This window comes from Gopherus evgoodei, chromosome 15 (genome assembly GCF_007399415.2).
Source record: "Gopherus evgoodei ecotype Sinaloan lineage chromosome 15, rGopEvg1_v1.p, whole genome shotgun sequence".
Classification (NCBI taxonomy): Eukaryota; Metazoa; Chordata; order Testudines; family Testudinidae; genus Gopherus; species Gopherus evgoodei.
Genome location: NC_044336.1, coordinates 21484755 through 21497022, shown reverse-complemented (window position 1 = coordinate 21497022; position 12268 = coordinate 21484755). Strand labels below are relative to the sequence as shown.

Here is a 12268-nt window from a genome sequence, read left to right as displayed (position 1 = left end):
CACAGTCGATGTAGGCACTCCATTGCTCACACTGACACTTCATCAACATAACTACATCAACACTGATTCTGTGCCTCTCGTGGAAGTGGAGTTATTAAGTCAGTGTTGCAGGTGAGTTATGTAGATTTTAGTGTAGACATTTATGCAGTTAGGTCGATGTAAGCTACTTTGTGTCAACCTAACTCTGTAGTGTAGACCGGACGTTAGTCTGTTTAATTCTCTAGTAGTACAAACGGCTTGCTGGGTAGGGGCCATTGTAATCTATCACATCATTGTGTCTGCTGCACTTTCACATTGGGCTAGCTGCGGCAGCACTTTAACATGGGTTGTGTCGTTGCGGCAGAGCACTGGGAGCGTGCTCTCCCAGTGCTCTAAAAACACCTCCTCCACGAGGGGCATAGCTACTAGCGCTGGGAGCACAGCTCTCAGTGCTGGTGCACTGTCTACACTGGTGCTTTACAGCGCTGAAACTTACTGCACTCGGGGGTGTTTTTTTCACCCCCTTGAGCGAGAAAGTTGCAGCACTGTAAACTGCCAGTGTAGACAAGCCCATTGTCTCCACATGCTAATACTTTTAGTAAGTTTTTTAGTAAAGAGAAGGAAAAATAGCATATATTTTATTTTGGGAGAGCTGGGGAGAGGGAAATATCGTGCATTGCTAGTAGGGTGACCAGATGACCCGATTTTATAGTGACAGTCCCGATATTTGGGGCTTTTTTTAATACGGGCTCCTATTACCCCCACCCTATCCCGATTTTTTTCACACTTGCTATCTGGTCACCCTAATTGCTAGACAAATTCAAATAGACTTTTTACAATGCTTCTTTCCCCAAGACCTACAATGTGGCTATCAGCCTCCAGTGGGAGCTTAGACTGTATGGAGAGTTTATTTAAAAATAAACTCAAACATGATGCTAACAAGTTGTATACCTATTCCCAGCTTAATTACTTTGCTTGTATATGTATTTCTTTCCTCTGCTCATGTATTTTTAGATGGTAAGTTCTTTGAGGCAGAGTTTGCCATTTCCTCTGTGTTTTTGGATAGCACAATGGGGCCTTGATCCTAACTGGGGTCTTCTAGAGCTCCAGCAGTACAAATTAATCATCATAACCCTTGACAATAGCTAGCTACACATTGCACCCTCCCACAGTATCTGCTACTACATATCATAACTAAGGCTGCGATTCTGTCATGGAGGTTGCAGAAGTCACGGATTCTGTACTTTCTGCGAGTTCTGTGACTTTTGCAGCTGCAATGGCTGGTGTGGCTGATCCCGGAGGAAGCACCCAAGCAACGGTCCCAGGCAGGGCCGGCTTTAGGCCAATTTCCCCCGAATCGGGCCCTGCACCCTAAAGAAGAACACCTAACTTTTTAATTTTTACTCACCCGGCGGTGGTCCGGGTCTTCGGCACTTTTTCAGCAGGTCCTTCACTCGCTCCGGGTCTTCGGTGGCATTTCGGTGGCGGGTCCCTCAGTGCTGCGGAGGACCCGTAGCAAGTGAAGGACCCGCTGCCAAAGACCCAAACTGCCGCCGGGTATTCAAATTGGGCTCCACACTTCCTAAAGCTGGCCCTGGTCCCAGGGGCGGTTAGCCCCTGTGGCCAGTGCAGGGCCCCCACAACAGCAGTGTCCTGAGGGTCCTCCAGAACAGTAGCGCCTTGGGCCTAAGGAGGTGTTAAGTGTTAGTCAAGGGTATTTATATATTAAAAGTCATGAACAGGTCAGGGGCCATGAATTTTTGTTTGTTTGCCTATGACCTGTCCATGACTTTTACCAAAAACTACCTATGGCTAAATCTTAGCCTTAATTATAACAGTAAGTAAACTAATCAGTGAAATAATTTAGATGATTATATTGATAACTATCACTAGGTTTCATAGTCAACGACACATTAACATGAATTCACATTTCTTTCAAAGCTATTGTTTAAGGCTGTCTACAGATGAAGGGAAACATTACTGCATTTGCTTATACTGAGTTCACATTTTTGGAAGTTTTTTATTTGTAAATGTAGGAGTAGAAACTTAATTTTTTTAAAATAAATACTTTAAATTCTAAAGTATTATTCAACAATATATACAGTCTTATATGGACACCTGTTTATAAAGGATTGGTCTCAAACTGGTCACAGTAAATCAGGCACAAAAGATTGCTTTGTAATTATTCTGCAGTTAAAAAAAAAAACTTTTTTAAATGTACCAGATATATTTAAGAATTCTATTTCATTTTTTAAACAATTTATTCTTTTAAAGAGGGTAATTCTCACACTGGGCATAATTTAGCACTTTACAACCTAAGCCCACTTATTCTTCATACTCTTCTTAGGCTTTCATTTTTAATCTCTTCTGGTTTATGTTGCAGTGAAGTCATAGTACTAAATCTGCTTTCTCCACCCTAACGCCTTACTCTCTCTGTCCTATTCCTATCTTTTGTGTGGGCCTGGAGAAAGCCCACCTCCAGCTCAGAGTGAGTTTGTCATTTTTCTTCCAGACTTTTTCATTGCTGAGACCATTAACTCTCTCAGTCGGACTTGTAGCTTTGGCATCATCTTTGCTTGTGAAGAAAGTCAATAGAGAAGGGTTATTTACTCCTCATAATACAAGAACTAGGGGTCACCGAATGAAATTAATAGGCAGCAGGTTTAAAACAAACAAAAGGAAGTATTTCTTCACACAATGCACAGTCAACCTGTAGAACTCTTTGCCAGAGGGTGTTGTGAAGGCCAAGACTACAACCGGGTTCAAAAAAGAGCTAGATAAATTCCTGGAGGATAGGTCCATCAATGGCTGTTAGCCAGGATGGGCAGAGATGGTGTCCCTAGCTACTGTTTGCCAGAAGCTGGAAATGGTCCACAGGGCATGGATCACTTGATGATTACCTGTTCTGTTCATTCCCTCTGGGGCAACTGGCATTGGCCTTCTATCGCGCACCTCTTCCCATCACATCCAGGATATCGTCAAATCCTGTCACTCTTCTTCTAGAGTATCATCAGTATGTGTTTTTTCTCTGTTACCAGTGGTAAAACTTTACCCTCCCCTTGACTCTTCTCCTTCTTACATATTACCCTCTCCCCTCAGAACAGACTCCATATCAATATTTTCAAGAAGCTTCTCTTTCCTCCAGATCTCATCTGAAATCCTACTAGTTCTCTGAACTAGATACAACTGCACGTTTTGCTGCTTGCATTGCTTGTCCTGTTTTCTGTAATGGCTTTCTGTATTTGCATCATTAGATTGCAATTTCTTCTTCAGGACAGGAACCTTATCTTATGTGTATTTATTATATGTATGTTTTTTATGCTTTGTGACTAAAACTGTAATAATAATGCGACATGATAATAATTTCTATAGCAACAGACCCTGATGTCATAAAAACAATATTATAACTTTGCTGTAGAAAAATCCAAAGCTGAAACTAGTCTGTGCAAGAGAGAGCTCAGGAGTAAGTAGAGTACAGAAAACTTCTAGGCAACAGAAATTTTTTTTTTCTATAAAGTTCAAGTTTGCATACATGAAAATTCCTCTTGAATTTGTCCTCAGTCTCGGGGGCGGCTCTCGCCATTTCGCCGCCCCAAGCACGGCGGCATGCCGCGGAGGGCGCTCTGCCAGTCGTCGGTCCCGCGGCTCCGGTGGACCTCCCGTAGGCGTGCCTGTGGAGGGTCCGCTGGTCCCGCGGCTCCACGGAACACTCCGCAGGCACCCCTGCGGGAGGTCCACCGGAGCCGTGGGACTAGTGGACCCTCTGCAGGCATGCCGCCGAAGGCAGCCTGCCTGCCGCCCTCCCGGCGACCGGCAGAGCTCCCTCTCACGGTATGCCACCCCAAGCACACACTTGACGTGCCGAGGCCTGGAGCCGCCCCTGCTCAGTCTGAAGTAAGGATCTTGAGCAGCTCAAGTTTATTAATTTATTCACCACTTCATCAATGGAAAGTGGACATACAGCAGCCTTTGTAACCTGAGCAGATTTACTAAGCACTTCAGGCAAACTCACTGGTAAAAATAAACAGTAAAACAAGTTTATTGATTACAAAAGATAGATTTTAAGTGATAGGCAGGAAGTCAGAGCTAGTTACTAAAATAAAATAAAATATAAGCACACAGTCTAAACCCTCAATCCTGTTAGACTGGGCAATATCTAGATCAGTAGTTCTCAGCCAGGGTCCAGGACCCCTACGGGGCCTTCTGCAGGTTTCAGGGGGGCCTGCAAGCAAGGCCAGCATTAGAGCAGAAAACCTAAGCCCCACTGCATGGGACTGAAGTGCAGGTCTCTGAGCCCTGCAACCTGAAGCTGAAGCCTGAACAGTGTAGCTTTGTGGGGGCCCCTGTGGCATGGGGCCCCACGCAATTGCCCTGCTTGCTATCCCCTAATGCTGGCTCTGGCTTTTATATGCAGAAAACCAGATATTGTGGCACAGGTGGGCCGTAGAGTTTTATAGCATGTTGTGGGGGCCACAGGAAAAAAAATGTTGAAAACCTCTGATCTAGATTAAGTAGTTTTTCTCACCCTACTGAACATTGCAGTTTATAGTACACAGGTTTCACCCTTGAAACCTGGGAGAGTCTCCTCTCTTGGTGTCTTCAGTCTTCTGAGTGTCCTTGTTGCTTGCAGCATAGGTGGGGGGGGGGGGAAGAGAAAAAGTCAAACATGGGGCCACAGTGTTATGTTTTATACCCTTAGTCCATGTGCTTGGGGAATACAAGTCCAGGCATGTCTGGTGGGCATTGCTGAGTCCTCGGGCAAGGCTGAGCAATTCCCCTGGTGTGGCCTTATGAATTGCAACTCCCTTCATGAACAATGGCTGTTGATGGTTGTTTGACACCCGCCGGGGCACTGGTTACTTTCCTTGCTGTTGTCTCTGGAGAGCTATATCTGGCTGATTTCCCCAAATTGCAGCATGTTTTACTGACAACCATACAACGCAATCTCATAACTTTATAGGTGCTAACAATATACATATTTAGATAGAATAGTTACTTTCAGCAGATCATAACCTTTCCCCTGATGCCTTACATACCATGCTTTATATGCAAGATCACAATTATATATAAATGAGGAATATGAGGGTTATGGGGCACTCCCCCAAGGTATAGAATGTTACAATGGGTTTTGTAAACTGAAGTTCTTCTTCGAGTGATTGCTCATATCCATTCCAGTTAGGTGTACGCGCCGCGCGTGCACATTCGTCGGAAAACTTTTACCCTAGCAACTCAGTGGGCCGGCAGGTCGCCCCCTAGAGTGGCGCCACCATGGCGCTCCATATATACTCCTGCCGGCCCACCCGCTCCTCAGTTCCTTCTTACCGCCCGTGTCGGTCGTTGGAACAGTGGAGCGCGGCTTAGCTGACCTCCACTTCCCTAGCTACTCGTTTTCTCGTATATAATTATGCAGTTATAACACTTTTATATATATATTTGTATGGTTAGTTTAGTTAGCGGGGTTCAGGAAGTAGCCCCTTCCATGAGCCCAGTGCCGGAGCCATGCATGGCTCACCGGGTTTTAAAAAGGGGCCCGGCTTGCCAGAAGCCGCGGCCGAAGAGAGATCTACATGACTCCTGTTTGAAGTGCCTCAGGGAATCACACTTGACAGATAAGTGCCCCATTTGCAAGGCTTTTAAGCCGAGAACAAAAAGGTGCGGGACTTTCACTTGCCCCTCCACCTTGGGCGCGGAGCGATGTTCAAGCGGCGGGCAGAAGCGCCTCCTCGGCACCGGACCCCGCCGGTACCACCAAGGCCTTTCGGCACCGACCGTCGCCGGCACCGATGTCGACTCGGCACCGCTCCCTTCCGAGGTCGAGAGAGTCTACGATTCCTGCTGGTGCCTGGCAGCTCCCCGGCACGCGACGTGGTTGAGCCCCCTGCTCCCGCTACTTCCGTGCCACCTGCATCGCAGCCAGAGAGCTCGCCTCAGTTGCGTTATCCGGCACCGTCACCTGCAGAGGCACCGATGACTTCGGCTCCGTCGATTCCAGTCCCCCAGGACCAGGGAATCCGCTGCCTGGCAGCTCCCCGGCTCGCGCCGTGGTAGAGCTTACTGCTCCTGCTGCTTCTGTGCCAGCTGCACCACAGCTAGACAGCTCGTCTAAGATGGCTCGCCCGGCACCGACGACGTCGGCACCGTCGATCCCGGTCCCACGAGGGCCGTAGAATCCGGTGCCTGACGGCTCCCCGGCACGCGCCGTGGTTGAGCGTATTGCTCCTGCTGCTTCCGTGCCAGCGGCACCGCAGCCAGAGAGCTCGTCTACTCGGATCGCCCGGCGCTGACACCTGCTACGACACCGATGACGTCGTCACCGTCGATCCCGGTCCCATAAGGGCCGTAGAATCCGGTGCCTGACGGCTCCCCGGCACGCGCCGTGGTTGAGCGTATTGCTCCTGCTGCTTCCGTGCCAGCGGCACCGCAGCCAGAGAGCTCGTCTAGTCGGATCGCCCGGCGCTGACACCTGCTACGGCACCGATGACGTCGTCACCGTCGATCCCGGTCCCACAAGGGCCGTAGAATCCGGTGCCTGACGGCTCCCCGGCACGCGCCGTGGTTGAGCGTATTGCTCCTGCTGCTTCCGTGCCAGCGGCACCGCAGCCAGAGGGCTCGTCTACGTCGGATCGCCCGGCACCGACACCTGCTGCGGCACCGATGGCGTCGGCACCGTCGATCCCGGTCCCACACGGGCCGTAGAATCCGGTGCCTGACGGCTCCCCGACACGCGCCGTGGTTGAGCGTATTGCTCCTGCTGCTTCCGTGCCAGCGGCACCGCAGCCAGAGGGCTCGTCTACGTCGGATCGCCCGGCACCGACACCTGCTGCGGCACCGATGGCGTCGGCACCGTCGATCCCGGTCCCACACGGGCCGTAGAATCCAGTGCCTGACGGCTCCCCGGCACGCGCCGTGGTTGAGCGTATTGCTCCTGCTGCTTCCGTGCCAACGGCACCGCAGCCAGAGAGCTCGTCTACGTCGGATCGCCCGGCACCGACACCTGCTGCGGCACCGATGACGTCGGCACCGTCGATCCCGGTCCCGCAAGGGCCATAGTATCCGGTGCCTGACGGCTCCCCGGCACGCGCCGTGGTCGAGCTAATGCTCCGGCTGCTTCCGTGCCAACGGCACCGCGGTCAGAGAGCTAGTCTAAGTCGGATCGCCCGGCACCGACACCTGCTGCGGCACCGATGACGTCGGCACCGTCGATCCCGGTCCCGCAAGGGCCGTAGAATCCGGTGCCTGACGGCTCCCAGGTACGCGCCGTGGTTGAGCTCCTGTTCCGGCTGCTTCTATCGGCACCGTCGATTCCAGTCCCACAAGGGCTATCGAATCCGGTGCCCGACGGCTCCCCGGCACGCGCCGTGGTTGAGCGTATTACTCCCGCTGCTTCAGTGCTGACGGCACCGCAGCCAGACAGCTTATCTAACTCGGTTCGCCCGGCACCGGCACCTACCGAAGCTCTGATGACCTCGGTACCGTGGATCCCGGCCCCACGAGGGCCGTCGAATCCGGTGCCTGACAGCTCCCCAGTACGCACTGTGGTTGAGCCTGCTGTTCCCTGCACGCCGGAGATGTTACCAACGGCGAGGGCTCTCAGTGCCATGACAGAGTCAGTGCTGCCTGACCCGGGCACCGCCGGTACGGGTAATACAGTCTCTTCAAGGGACTGTCCCCTGTCAGTACAGCAGAGCGGCACCGTCCATGATCACGGTCCCGCAGACACTCCAAGTCCTGTCGGCACGCCGGACACCACTGGCAGTCCCGGTACTGTTTTCCTCGGTACTGGTCACACTCGCTGCACCGGTCGGTATCCCATTCGCCGACCCGCTATCGGCACCGTTCCGACATCTGGCACCGGGGCAGGTACCTTGACTCCTGTAGCTCTTCTCCGAGCCTCGAGATCTCGGTCGACCTCCCGACACCGTTCTGGTTGCGGGTCTGGATCTCGTTCCAGGTACCGATACGCCTCCCGATGCCGGTCCCCGGTGCCGAGTTGGGCAAGGTCCGAGTGAGTCAGAGACTCGGCCCGTGCCTTCTTTTAGTACCTCCATGGCCATCCGGACACGCATCCGTGTCATCCCATATGCGCAGATTTTATGCTCAGGACCACGATCCTGATATCATAGCCAGCGGGCGCCAGCCCCGAAGCAGAAAGAGCCTTGGCGAATGCAAGGTGTACTCTGCAGGGGCCCTGCGCCTCTGGGTAGCAAAGCAACAAGCCTTGCTTAGCTGCGATAATTATAGCACCTGGGTGGAGGAGTTTCTCCCTCGAACCTCCCACCTAGAGTTCGCTGCCGTCTTGGAGGACGGGGGAAAGAATTTACCCTTTGTTGGTAAAGGCATCTTCGCGGCAGAGACAGCCCCAGACTGCGAAGCCTGCTGGACAATAGGGTCCTAATGCGTCTCAGCGTGTATACGCTTGCGACCAAACGCAGGCCTTTATGGCCCCAGCCGCCATACTCTGTGCCTAGCCAGAGGCAGAACTCTGGAAAACGGCAAGGCCAAGGTGGTCGCAGACAAACGTCAGGCCCTCTAAAAAGCCAAAGTCGAGGTCCCTCGCAATTACCACTGGGACCAAAGACGGACCTTCCAAGGTTCGCCGGAGGGCGGTGTACCAGTCGCAGGACGGGATCCTGATCCCGCTTTCTCCTGGCATGGCCCCAGTTACTTTTAGATCGCTGGGTCCTGCGCACGATGGAGCATAGGTACCACCTTTAAATTGCTCCAGCCCTGTCCCCCTTCAGCGGACGAAAGGGGCTAGGGGTTTTACTCCCGTTATGCCCTAGTTCCCCACTCGAACACAGGTCTCAGACCTCCCTGGTCCTGCATGGACTCAACCGGTTTGGGATAAGGTTGAAGTTCTGCATGGTATCCCTGGGAACCATTATTCCATCCTTGCCTCCTGGGGGCTACTATGCCGCCCTGGATAGGAAGGACGCGTACTTTCGCAATGCCATCTTCCCTCCGCACGGGAGATGCCTCCGCTTTATAGCCAGCGGTGAATACTCCCGGTTTACGGCCATAGTCGCCGCCTACCGTAGCTATGTCGGATATGCGTTTTTCCGTATTGGGACGATTCGCTTATCCGAGGAGACTCTGACACACAACCCACTCAGCCGTGGGCATCGTCACGGTCTTATTCACAGATCAAGGCCTGATGATTACTATAGAGCAATCCACTCTGGTTCCCACGCAGAGGTTGGGCTTCCTAGGGGCTATCTTGGTCTCCTACCTAGCCGGAGCCTGCTTATCGCAACTGCGGTTTTAGGCGATGGCATCAATCATCTGAGGTCTGAAGGCTTTCCCAACGACCTCAGCTCGTTCTTGTCTCAGTCTCCTGGGTCCATGGTTGCCCGCAAGTTTGTAACCAAACACGCCAAGCTCCGCCTCCGTCCTCTCCAAGTCCGGCCCACCTCGGCGTACCGCTTGGACAGGGAGCCAATGGTCATGGTAGTCACCGTTCCCTCGAACGCCTTAGGCTCCCTAGAGTGGTGGCTAACCCCCTCCTTGGTGTGGACAGGATGCGGTTTCATCCGCCCCAGCCCTCACTGCCCCTGACGGCGGACGCATCATCTCTCTGCTCGAGTGCTCATGGTCACCTCCGAGCTTAAGGCCTTCGGTCTTCTAGGGAGCTGGCATTCCTCATTAATGCCCCAAAAATCAGAGTAGTCCGCCTGGCATGCCAGGGGTTCCAGCGGCAGCTGCGAGGCCGTTGTATCTCGGTGTTTACAGCCAACACAATGGCCAGGTGCTTCATAAGCATTCAGGGGGGACATAGTCCTCCCCCCTTTTTTGTCAGGAGGCCATCCATTTCCGGGTCTTTTGCATGGCCCGCTCGATGGAGCTGGCGACGTCCTTTCTCCCAGGCGTTCGGAACGTCTTATCTCTTTGACTCAGCAGGTCTTTCCTGTCTTACGAGTCATCACTCTGCCCCATGTGAGGCGTCCCGCTTTCCGGAAGTGGAAATGGTTCCTCACACAGACCTGTTCGCTCACCGCGAGTGCAGGAAATGCCAGGTGTTCTGCTCCTTCCAAGGTCTCTCCTCGGAATCGATCTTGGACGCATTCCTGATACCGTGGAACGGCCAACTGCATTATGCCTTCCCGCTGTTCCCACTGGTTCGTTACGTCCTGCTCAAATTCCGCAGGGGCGGAGCGTGCGTCATCATGATCACTCCAGAGTGGTCCAGGCAGCACTGACATACCACGTTGCTCGGCCTGTCAGCCCAGACCTCATCACTCAGGGCAATGACAGGCTTCGTCACTCGGACCTGCAGCCTCTTCGCCTCACGGTGGCTCCTGCGTACCTGAGTTGGGGTGACAGGCAGCCTTCCACCTGGTCAACGTACCGAGCCAGGTGGAAGCGTTTCCTTTACAGCTGCAGTACGCTCGATCTTGCTCCTGCTGAGGTCTCGATCCCCTCTATTTGGCCTGCCTCTGGCCTTCAGCGGCAGGATCTGGCGGTATCATCGCTGAGGATACTCTCAGCAGCCGTCCCTACCTTCCAGCAGGCTAAGATGGACGTTCAGTGTCCCACGCTCTATGGGTTCGAGGTCCCTCAAGGGCTTGGAGCGCTTGCACCCTCGGGTGCGCCGCCCAGCCCCGCCCTGGGGCCTCAACCTAGTCTTGGCCAGACGGGTCTCTGAGATCAGAGCTCTTACGAAGGTTCCACAAAGACAAGGTGCAGTTGTGACCGCACCCGGCTTTCCTCCCTAAGGTGTTTTGGCCTTTCATGTTACCCACAGCTCAACGCAATGGGCATAACCGTTGCACTCCTTGGACATCTGTGGAGTGCTCGCATTATGTTGTGCTGACAGAATCATTTCCTAAGGTGCCCCAGCTCTGCCCCGGTAGCGGGCCAAAGGGAGGGCTTGCTTGTTTTCCTCTCAGAGGATCTCATCTTGGGTGATGGCGGACATCCCCACTTGTTCTGATTTGGCTCATATTTCCCCAAGCCACATCACCGTGCATTCTACCAGGGCTCAGGCTTCATCTGCCGCCTTGCTGGCTCGTGTTTCTACCCACGAGACCTGTCGCGAAGCTCCATTGGTCCTCGGTCCTTACCTTTGCTTCGCAGTATGCCCTGGTTCAGCAGTCAAGAGAGGCTGTAGCCTCTGGCTCGGCAGTTTTATTCTGCCACATTTCACTCCGACCCCACCGCCTTTGTAAGGCTTGGGATTCACCTAACTGGAATGGATATGAGCAATCACTCGAAGAAGAAAAGACGGTTACTCACCTTTGTAACTGTTGTTCTTCGAGATGTGTTGCTCATATCCATTCCGCACCCGCCCTCCTTCCCCACTGTCGGAGTAGCCGGCAAGAAGGAACTGAGGAGCGGGTGGGCCGGCAGGAGTATATATGGAGCGCCATGGTGGCGCCACTCTAGGGGGCGACCTGCCGGCCCACTGAGTTGCTAGGGTAAAAGTTTTCCGACGAATGTGCACGCGCGGCGCGTACACCTAACTGGAATGGATATGAGCAACACATCTCGAAGAACAACAGTTACAAAGGTGAGTAACCGTCTTTTATCTCATCAATTAATTAGAATTCTTTGAGGATGTCAACAAGCATGTGGATAAGGGTGATCTGGTGGATATAGTGTTACTTGGATTTTCAGAAAGCCTTTGACAAGGTCCCTTATTCAAGGCTCTGAAGGAAACTAAGTAGTCATGGGATAACGGAAGGTCCTCTCATGGATTAGTAAATGGTTAAAACACAGAAAACGAAGGGTAGGAATAAATGTTGCGTTTTCTCAGTGTGATCCCACAAGGATCTGTACTGGGACCGGTGCTGTTCAACATATTCATAAATGATCTGGAAAAAGGGGTAAACAGTGAGGTGGCAAATTTGCAGCTGAAACAAAATTACTCAAGCTAGTTAAATCCAAAGCTGATTGTGAAGAGTTACAAAAGGGATCTCACAAGCCTGGGTGACCGTGCAACAAAATGGCAGATAAAATTCAATGTTAAATGCGAAGTAATGCAATTGGAAAAAATAATCCCAAGTGCACATTTATAGTGATAGCTTCTAAATGAGATGTTACTATTCAAGAAAGAGATCTTAGCATCATCTTAGATAGTTTTCTGAAAACATCAGCTCAGTGTGCAGTAGCAGTGAAAAAGGCTAAAGGAATGTTAGGAACTTTTAGGAAACTGATAGAAAATAAGACTGAAAATAGCATAATACCACTATATAAATCCATGGTGTGCCTACACCTTGAATATTGCATTTAGTTCTGATCGCCCCATCTCAGAAAGGATATAATGGAACTGGAAAAGATTCAGAGAAGGGCA

At 52.0% G+C, this 12268-nt stretch overlaps 1 protein-coding gene across 2 annotated transcripts in view; it reads left to right on the top strand.

Moving 5' to 3' along the window:
• SMURF2 (SMAD specific E3 ubiquitin protein ligase 2) overlaps positions 1–12268 on the top strand; it is a 104310-nt gene that overhangs the window by 31839 nt on the left and 60203 nt on the right. The window lies entirely within an intron of this gene.